General features: G+C 34.6%; 1 long non-coding RNA gene across 1 annotated transcript; it reads right to left on the bottom strand.

Annotated features, from left to right (window-relative positions):
• Positions 1-3,008: 3,008 nt before the first annotated feature.
• On the bottom strand, positions 3,009-8,749 carry LOC107851181. The gene is made up of 2 exons (XR_001668908.2): positions 3,940-8,749; positions 3,009-3,403 (listed from the first exon to the last, which is right to left on the bottom strand). It is a non-coding gene; the product is annotated as an uncharacterized LOC107851181 (long non-coding RNA).
• Positions 8,750-9,926: the final 1,177 nt, after the last annotated feature.

The following is a 9,926-nucleotide window of genomic DNA, read 5'->3' as shown; positions in this document are numbered from 1 at the left end:
TAGGCTACTAAATTGAAGTGACTAAAATATTTCAACCCTCGAACTTATTCTTGTTATGCCTGAGCGTTGAGATATCTCGATTTGGCAATTTGGCCATAAGTTTTCTACCTTATAACCTTGAAAAATACTTGGTAGGAAGGTTACAAATTTTTTACCTCATAAGCTACATCGTTTCGTATTTTCCATTGGAACGAAACATAATCATCATAAAAAAGTAACTATAAAAAGTACAGTAACGTCAAAGTTTCAGTTGTTGAGTGAGCAGTTGGAACAAAAAATAATGTAAGTTAAATGGAGCACCCTATGTCATGCTTGTCATGATCTTTCACTATGCAAGTCCATTGAGTAGGATGTCACCTATCAACTCTCCAACTTCCTCTTCTTATGTTTGAGCAATGGCCTTCGATTTTAATTTTGCATGAAAGATATAAAATCCACCTCAAAAGCTTAAAAAAATTTTGTTGCAAAATAGCTATAGCCTAAATGAATCTGTAGTGAAGAATTATCATATAATATAATACATCTTTACGTATTTTCTATTACAAAAAAATGAAATTGGCATAATGAGAAGTAAATTTTAAAATAAGATTTCATGTTGGGGAGGCCAACCATTACCACCATTACCGATGCACAACAAATATTTAAAGCAAAGGTTAAGAATCATGAGTTGAGCAACATTATTTTGGAGTGGTAAATTAGATGACATAAGTAATTTTTAAATTTCAACTTGTGAATTTGATTATGTTGTGACCAATACCGCTCAATTTATATATAGTTGTAATGTTGAGTAGTCGTGGCTTTATTTGTTCAAGGAGTATTCACACATATGTAACACAAATGCGTTTATTAAAATGCTACATGTTGTTGTTTGTTTAGTACTTAGCACTTAAACGTCCAATGAATTAGGTCTCAACTTTGTTGAGTAGATTAGTGAATAGTTCTAAATGAATCAGGACCAAATGATCAATGTATAACTTTAACCAATGTTTGACCCATTACAAACCATAAAGTGAAAATAAAGGAACCTTCAAAAGCAGGAGTAGCAATTACATAAAAGAAAAATTTAATAACTAGAAGAGAATAAATTTCACATCTAATGAAGTAAACGACCTATTAATTGTTCAACCACGTGGAAGAAAAGTAACAAGTAATAACCCCAGACACAAGCCTAACCATCTCCCCCCTACACGCGGCCTTCCCTCAGGACCTTCTGGTAGATGTCAAAGGTTTTTTTAGGTGCCTCGATTCATAAAGCAGGAAAAATTCAATCCATTCTTCTTTCTCCTGGCCAAGGAGGAGTTTGAAGATTTGGGTCATCTCATCCTCCAAGACATCATATTGTTCTTTTTTCAAATATATCTTTGCCAGTACTTAGGGACACATGGTTAGCTATAGAGTCTTTCTCATTGAAGTGGTTTGGGTCCTATCCATTGTAGTTGAGGATGTAGATAGGAGTAAGAGAAATGATCAAGAATATTTAGACAAGCATAGAAATCTAGTTCCACAAATGGGTTAGGATAAGATAATGAGCTATATATATTGTAGCCAACCTTTATATAGGACCCAATATAATGTGAGGCTGTCAATGTACACGCCATTTCATCATCCCTATTTTATTACAAAGACATTTTACCATGATGTGAAGTAATTGCATGAAATACGTTTGCTTTTACAATTAGATTTGACACCGTGGTGCTTTATTTTGTTACGGATTACATCCAAGAATTGAGTAGAAATGAACATCATAAATATATGTTAGAAATACATTCAGAAATAGGCTACACAAAGGATTTCATTCATTTAAACAATAATTACCCATAAAAAACAACTAATACATCACCGAGGCACAAAATTGTAGGGTAGGTGGGTGTGGTGGCGATAGGGATGGAGATGGTGATGAAGGAGGTGTTGAAAGAGATGTTGAAGGAACCAACGAAGGAGGGAAAATGAAAAACCAGGATCGATGCCTAATCGTACAAGTATAACACTTATCCTAGTATGCAAAGTATCGACTTGGATATCCAACTCCTCATGGTAACTTTTCATCCGTTCAAAATTCTCTTGAATCACATCAATGCGTACAGACAATTCTTGTTGAAAACCATCCAACTTGCAGTCAATATTTTCACCAGCTTCGCATAAATCATTTCGATTTTTTCCTAATAATAAATAAAAGAATAGGTTAATGTTGCAACTTGTTAGTAAATATTGAATCAAAAACCAAGTATTGAGTATTAGTTTTACCATTGAACTTTCAAAAATCAGTAAGCAATGTATAATTATTAGGAATTATTATTTAACACCAGAGAACCTTTAAATAGAACTCTCACTCTTGATATGGATATTCAATGCTTATAAAGCTTTTTCACAACCTAGGTTTAAATACAATTTTATCTTTCCAATGTAAATTCTTTGAATATACTCCCTAATTCTTTGAATATACTCCCTATTTTCATTTCAATGCAATTTTCATTGCGTCTCTACAGTTTCAACTATGATAAATATTTTTTGAGTTATGTTAATAGATTAAAAAAATAATTATTTCAGTAAAATATGATATTTGTAATGTTAATGAAATAGAGGATGCATTTTTTCTGATAGTAAAATGTTGAAAGTATGTTGGTTATTTAGGACCCTCTATTCATTTGGATGAGTTATCTCTTGCGGGCAGTATTAAATATCGTTCGATTAACAGATAGTACCACTAGGAACACTACAAATTGCATTTAGTTTTTAAAAGCCTAGGTTAATAATAATACATAAAATAACTTTTCATAACATTGGAACCCAAATTATACTGTGAGTTGTCATACTTCAGTGATTTTGTGGAAGCCAACTAATATTTCTTTGCATGGGCTTTGGGGAGGGCAAATATTAAGAATCAATTCCATGACTATACAATTAATTAAATTCTAATGTGTATGTTTTATGGCTGTTTAAGTCACGTAAATAAGTTGACTGACATTAATAATAGGTGAATTCAAAAAAAAAGTTTGACTAAAATCAATAGAAGCAAATATAGATTTTTTGCATTAATAAAAAAAAGGTATTCATTGAAACAGACTAGATCCGACCAAAACTAATTACATATTACTACATATAATGAAAACTACAAGATAATACGTACTACATAAAACGTACTATTATTTTAAAAAAAAAATATAACCCTAATTATTATTATTATTATTATTATTATTATTATTATTATTATTATTATTATTATTATTATTATTCTCGTCATAATCCGAAAAGCCATTTGGCAGAAGACCCACAATTCTACGTATCTCGCTAATCACCTTTGCTCTAGTGACGGCCAACTCCCAGTGTAAATTATGAACCGTCCTCTGAAGATCCCAGATTGCGTTCATCAACACAGCCACGTCCCATATTGAATCAGTCATCACTGCAAAATCGATGAACAAAAAATTTAGCACATAATTAAAAAAAATTACAAAACTAAAATCTAAAACAGACATGCAATATGAATAAACTAAGTCCCAGATAATATTCCTCAAATTTTAAAAGGAAAAAAATCGATGAAAAATTTTACAAAAGGAATCCAATTAAACACTTGTCATGTTAGAAGAAGAAAAAATAAATTACTTCAACTCACGTATAGGAATTTTTTCTTAGAAAGAAAGGGTTTTTTTTTTTGAAAGAGTTCTCTGCAATTGATGTTGAGAAGATGAGTTGTTTTTTATTTTATTTGGTAAATAAATATTTTTATTTCACAAAAGGATATTTACAAAGTACCAAACAGGGTCAGACTCCCTGTTTCTCATTACATGTAATCAAAAGAAACTAGACTAGCTCTAAGCCTTCACCTATCTGTTAGGGAAACTAAGCTAGTAGTTCTTAATAAAAAAAATAACTATTCTGTAAAACAGAAACTAAGCTAGTAGTTCTTAATAAAAAAAATAACTATTCTGTAAACATTACATTTAGGCTTTGTATCAGGGGTCAACTGACTCTTTCATGGTACAACAGGATATTGTTGTAGTGGAACTTGCCAATTCCGATAAGTTTGACTCGGGATAAGGACATAGATAGCTATTTCCCCACAAACCTGGTCTTCAGCATAGCTGCCCTATTAGAATCTGATCAGGTTCCTGGTTCTCCATATTATATTGATCACCATCGCAAAAACACTACTGATGATGGAGCATTTTGCTGATTTTTCTTTTGCTTGTGTGGCCAACCATTCTAGTTCAGTGTTCCAGTCACCTATATTCCTTTGCACTCTTATCTATAATAGTAGTCTTCTCCATAGTCTTCGAATGACATCACAGTTCATGAAAAGGTGATCATGGGTCTCATCAGCCCTTCTACAGAGTACACAATCAGCTGGTACTTGTATTCTAATTTTTGCTAGTCTCTCCACTGTGGGCAGCCTGTGTTGTAGTGCTAGCCATAGTGTGAACTTGTGTCTAGGGTGAATACATGGGTGTAGAAAAATACCTTTCCATGGGACTTTTGGGTATTGGGGTATCATAGCATCATAAAGCTTTTTGATCAGGAACTTTGAGCCTTTGACACATGCTGCCAGTCTAGTACTTAAGTCACCTTGTAATCCAGAGGTCCTCATGACCTACTGTCTTTACTCAACGATCTTTCTAATAGCCCATGTAGAATTTTATGACTTGAATAAGACTTTACACTCCCATTCTTTATATAGTAGCTATGAACCCATTTTATCCATAGACGGTCCTTTTTTCAGCAAGGGCCCATAGCTGTTTTGTTATAGATGCTGCATTCCGAAATCCTAAGTTCATGACATTTATCCCACCTACAGCCTTTGGAAGGAAGATCTTGTCCCAAGCCGCCAGTGCTTTTATTGAAGTCAGTATATTCCCAGTCCATAGAAAAACTCTACACAACCCATTTATCATCTTCATAATTTTCTTAGGAAGCAATAATATCTGGCCCAGCATGTCTGAATACCAAACACCACAGTCTTAATTAGTTGAATCCTTCCTACATATGAGAGAAACTTTGTACTCCAACATGTCATTTTGTCAACTATCTTTTCTACCAAGGGCATACATTGATCAATAGTGATCTTTTTTTATAAGAGTGGTACACCCAGATATTTGAAAAGTAGTCCCTCTTCCTTATAGCCCAAATACTCAAGTATTTAGTGTTTAGCCTGTGGCTTTACACCTGAGAAATAAACTAAACTTTTGTCTAAATTTGCTTGCAAACCTAATGACTTGGAAAACTTATTGAAAGCCCTCCTGGATGAGAACAATTGAAGGCAAGTCAGCTTTACAGAACATAAGCAGATCATCTGCAAAGCAAATGTGTTTAACTAAAAGTTTATTGTATCTTGGGTGGTACTGGAATCCCTTATCTCTATCTATGCACCTTATTTCTCTATTTAAGTACTCCATTGCTATCACAAATAGGTATGGTGACATGGGGTCACCTTGCCTTATACCTCTTTTCCCTTGAAAAGGTTTTGTGAGACCCTAATTTAGGACCAAGGAATAGGATACAAAACTTATACACTCCATGACCCAGTTTATGTACTTCAAAGAAAATCCTAGCTCAGATAGCATAATCTTGAGGAAAGTCAATTCTATAGTCATAGGCTTTCCTAAGATCCACTTTTAATACACACCTGGGAGAAAGACCCTTTCTAGAATACCATTTGAGGAGTTCATGGCTGAACAAGATATTATCAATAATACTCCTTCCCTCGATAAAAGAGGATTGGGAGGGGACCTATAATGGATCCTATAACCTTCTTCATCCTGTTAGTAGGATCTTAGTTATCAGTTTATAGAAAGTAGTGCAGCAGGCTATAAGTTTATAGTCCTTCACCCTGGATGGGTTTGCACATTTTGGTATCAAAGTTACTATTGTACAGCTAAATGATTTCAATATTTTTCCTGACTCAAATAATTCATGAACTGTCTTTAGCACATCAGTCTTTACAATAGTCCACTAGCCAGTAAATTCTACTGGGAACCTATCTATCCTAGGAGCTTTATCAACTGGCATACTCTTCAGGGTCCTGATCAGTAACATCTTGTATCAGTTCCTATTTCTGAGAGTATGAGAGACAAGGCCCCCTTCTAATCGCCTCAGAGTTTGGGCATGGAACTTCAGTTGCAGTTGTGCCCATTAAGTCAGAGAAAAACCTAGTGAATTCCTTCTTAATAAGTAAAGGATCAGTGAGTTTATTACCTATATCATCATAAATGGAGAAAATACTTCTTCTATATTCTTTGATTCTGGAGAGACACGAATCAAGTCTTTACACTCACAAAGAGCATATATAACAATCTAAAGGAAGTAAGAAACACTGAGCATGGAAGTATTTTGAGTTTACATCACCACACTTTATCCATATAACCCTGGACTTTTGTCTTTGAGCTTTCTCCTCAACAAGGTTCCATTGAAATAGATCCTGTATGAGTGTTTTCTCCTCTTGTATCCATATCTGGTTTATAGGTTCTATAATCAACCTGATTTGTACTATTTTAAGCTTCTCTATGGTTTGCTGTATCTTTAGGGCATAAGAAGAAAGGTAGTTGTTCAATCCCTTCAAATCCTTCTTCAAGGCCTTGAGTTTTTGATCCAGTTCGTACATACATATGCTTGAGAAGTATTTCTTCCATGTGTTTACTATAATGTCAGGGAATTTTTTATGCTCTATTATAGTGGTATAAAGCTTGAAAGGTTTTGGCTTTGTCTGATGTTGAACTGGATGTTGGATAATAATTGGAGAGTGGTCAGACACCCCAGGTGGAAGGAATTCAGCCTCCACATATTCATAGTTTTGTAGCCAAGAATAGTTCCTTAGTGCCCAGTCAATTTTTGAGTAAACCCTGTGTTCCTGTTCTTGCTTATTGCAGAAAGTGTAGTAGGAACCTTTTGCATGTATAGATGTTAATTGGGGGTGGTCTACACATTTTTTGAAATCCTGAATCTCCTGCTGAGTGACCACAGAACCAATTCTGTTTTCAGAGAACATCACAACATTAAAGTCACCAAGTAGTATCCATACTTCTTGTATGACATTTCCTATCACCTCAAGTTCTCTCCATGCTTTCTTTCTCTCTTAAGATATTATTTTTTGCATTGATAATTGTAATATATGAAGCAAAGTTACTACTAGCATCAATGATATAAAAATGTATGAATTGCTCTTTCACCTGGATGATAGATACAGTCACATGAGATTTCCATAGCACCCAAATTCTCCCATTTGAAGCTGCTGGGTAGTTGCAGTAGTTATTCCACCCATCATCTAAATTCTTTAGGATTGTTGCAGACTTCTATTCCTTTACCCTAGTTTCTAGGTATCCTACTACATCTATTTTATGTTTCCTCAGAAAGAGTTTCAGTTCTTTCTGTTTTAGGGGGTGGCTCAGCCCTTTGATATTCCAGGTGGATATTATCATATATTTGGGGCCTCCCCAAGCAGCCTTGGAGGGTTTTCATCAGCAGGGATGTGCAACAAGGGGCAAACCTATTCCCTGTGCTTGTGCTAGGCCTATCCTCATCAGTATTAACCCTGATACATGAGTGAGTGTTTACCTCTTTCTCCGGGAGATCTTTGGCAGGATCTGCCTTAGTTTGATTTGTTTCTGCTGCAGTCACCATTCGATGTTGCCATTGTTGTTGTTGAGGTCTCTTTTTCCTTCTATTCCTTCTCTTTTTCTTTGGTGCTTCCTTAAAAAACTCCTTCTCATGTTTTATAGTCTCTTATTTTGTGTAGCACCCCTCAGATGTGTGTCCAAACTTCAAACAATGGCTAAAATACTTTGGTTTCCATTCATACTCTACTGGTTGTTATAATACACCTATTGGAGTAACCATCTCTATGACTTCAAGTAATGGCTATGTTACATCAGTTTCTATCAATACCCTTGCACACGAGATTCTTTCCATTGTGCCAGTGAATTGATCAGTGTTCTTTGGCTTGCCAATAGCACTTTCTACCTTGCTCAGCACTTCACAGGACCAATACCCCATAGGTAAACCCGGGAATATGACCTACAGTGGGATGGTTGTAATGTAGTTTAGGTCAAACTCAAAGTCGATGTACCATGTCTGCACTATGAATGGCTTGTTATAGAAGGTATACGGCCCTCCCATTAGCACTCTATCACATTCCTCAATTGAATCAAAACTAAATATAAAGTACCCATCATCATAACTGAGCACTTGGGGTTTCATCGGGCATTTCTAAATAGTCGTAATGTAAGCTTCCATTGATTTCATATAGTGGGTATCTCCAATCACATAGCCTATCAATGCATGCCCAATACTCTATTTGGCTACGTATGTCATCCTCATCAATAGTAACAGAAATCTTACCTTGCTTTTAGCTTGGCAGTACATACGACAACATTTTTATTTATGACTAGCTCGATTCTCACCATACTCTAGCTTGACTGTAGGGGGATTATTCGTAGAAATTTTCACTGCAAAGAACTGGAGGCATCGGTTTTCTTATGGTCCAATCAAATCCCCAAAATTCTGCAGATGTAAAGATCTTGGAGAATCTAAACTTATTAATTTATCCCCCACTTCTTCTCGAATAGATTGGAACTTTGAGGGGAGGAAGTGACGGTAGTTGGCAGCTAATTTCATCGTGTGGTGTGACTAACTTTGCCAGAGATCTGGCGTTATTATTCAGGCGAGTCATGGTGTAGTCAGTAGTGTGCACGTTAGCGTCCTTGCTAAAGTGCACCAAGAGCATTATTGCTAATATTTTTAATTGAAGTGAAAGAATATAGTCTTCAAATTAGTTGTTTAGTGCCATGGTAAACCCTATTTATATAGTGGAAAAGGGATAGTTGAGTTGAGACAATTGTAGTACGTGTTTGGCAGTGAAAATATACATTTAATGGATATGAAGTTGGAGTTGGGGTTATAGTTGGAGTTGCAATTATGTTTGCTAATGAATATAAATTAGAGTTGTTTTAAGTTGTTGTGATAAATTAGAATGTAAAATTAGTGGACGTGAATATAAACTAAAGCTGATTTTTATATATTATGCCCAACTACTAACTTAGGTAATTGATGTTTTATATCATCAAATGATATCAAAACACCAAAACAACAAATTAAAACCAAATCCATTTGTGTTTATTTTACACTTGACGATTTGTCGACCTAAACAAAAAATCACGACATTAAATTAATGATGAGCCGCCCCTAATGCATGCTTAGCTTGGGAAAATTGCAAGTAATTATTACCTCGACTAAATGCTTGCTGATACAAATAACTGAATTAATTAAGTTAAGTAATAAATTAGATTTCGATAGAAACTTAAGGGGTAGGAGGGAAATTTGGCGCCTGACTAAACCTAATCTATTGAAAGTGTTTTTTCTCCCTTTGCAATTATTGTGGGTAATGTAGTGACAAAAATTAAATAATACGCTTTAATATGATAAATTCAACAACTTCATTAATCTTCAAATAAAAACAATCATTCATTCATTAAGGGGGTGAAGGTGGAGTCTGAATACACCAATATCAATGCAAAAATAAACCATATAGAAGACTATCTAATACGTGAAGTCGACCCGATAAATTCGATAATTTTTCTTCTAGTTCTTCACGATCTAGTAGAGCTTCAATTCTTTCCTCTAATGTTTATAGGCTCATACATATCGGATCAGCAACGTCTATTTTCAAACTAGTAAGACAGCAAATTTGATGATGGGTGATTATGATAAGGCGTCAAAGATTAAAAAGATAGAATACATTAATGTTTGTACATACCTTATGTAAAGCACCTATAGAAGATGATAAATAATGGACTAGTTTATTTGAAATGAAAGCAATATCACCTTTAAATAACGCAAGCAAATTAGATTTCCATTCAAATTTTGATGACCACTTCCCTCCATTTTGTAAAGTTTAGCTTTCACCCAAAAACTTTGAAAAATATCTCCATTGACTAAAT

The sequence above is a fragment of the Capsicum annuum genome, chromosome 12, assembly GCF_002878395.1.
Source record: "Capsicum annuum cultivar UCD-10X-F1 chromosome 12, UCD10Xv1.1, whole genome shotgun sequence".
Taxonomy (NCBI): domain Eukaryota; kingdom Viridiplantae; phylum Streptophyta; class Magnoliopsida; order Solanales; family Solanaceae; genus Capsicum; species Capsicum annuum.
This window is presented reverse-complemented; position numbering and strand designations above follow the sequence as displayed.